Source organism: Mus musculus, chromosome 13, assembly GCF_000001635.26.
Source record: "Mus musculus strain C57BL/6J chromosome 13, GRCm38.p6 C57BL/6J".
Classification (NCBI taxonomy): domain Eukaryota; kingdom Metazoa; phylum Chordata; class Mammalia; order Rodentia; family Muridae; genus Mus; species Mus musculus.
In genome coordinates, this window is record NC_000079.6 from 48,734,085 (window position 1) to 48,735,164 (window position 1,080).

The window sequence follows — 1,080 nt, forward strand, 5'->3', positions numbered from 1 at the left end:
TAATTAATTAATTAATTAATAATTGTGTATTGCTTTGCCTTTTGGCTAAAATCATTTTATATTTTAAAATGTGTGGTGTGTGTGATGTGGTGTGATGTGATGTGTGTGTGTGTGTGTGTGTGTGTGTGCAGGTACTGGCAGAAGTCAGAGTGGGCATCAGATCCCCTCAAGCTGCAGTTTACAGATAGTTGTAAGCTTGGAACATGGGTGCTGGAACTGAACTCGAGCCCTCTGCAAGAGCAGTCGATGGTCCTCATTGCTGAGTCATCGCTCCAGCCCTCAGCACACATTTACAGTGCCATCTCTCACAGGGCCAGGAGGCACAGCAGAATGGTTCGCTATGACTCCCAGTTTGCAGGCGACCACCTACCGGCAGTGACAGCCATAAGATAGTGTTCATGCCCACCTGTCCTTACCCAGGTAGGAAAGACTGTGAAGTCATACACTTTGTGATGCAGGGAACAGATGTAAGAAAGGGATGGCCAGAATGTGAGACAAGAAGATGCATTTCAGAGATGCTGGGCAGGCAGATGGCCACGAAGGCAGATGGGAAGGGACTATTTATGCTTTGGATTGGGGCAAAGGGGAGTGGCTCTGGTAAACGGGCATTCAGCCTCACCATTGGGAACAACCAGGAGCCATTTCTAGAAGCAGAGGGGAAGACAGTGGAGCCATGTGCTCTTGACTGCTGTGAAGTGTGAGGATGCAGCCGTCTCCTGACAGGATGGAGAGCTCTCTATGCTAGCTCGTGAGGGGCATCTTCTCCAGAGTCTTCAGGAGAAAACCGAGAGAGAAGGACCTGTGAGCAGTATGGCTCCATCTCCACTCCCCACTCCCACCCCATTGCTTCCTGCACAGCAGTGGGTGTCACTCCATTCCCTGCTAAGCAGGAAGCAGTCACGAGCCCCACCCTCACCAGCAGGTGGGTGGCCCCTCATCAGCCTGCTGTGGAAAGTGAAATCACTTCTTCCAATTACGGTCGAATCTGGAAACTTTTTGTGCCTCCGACATTTCCTCCAGCCCAGGAGTTAATCAGCCCTCTGCTGTCCCCGCTGGGGCCAGGGTGTGGGGCACCAGGCC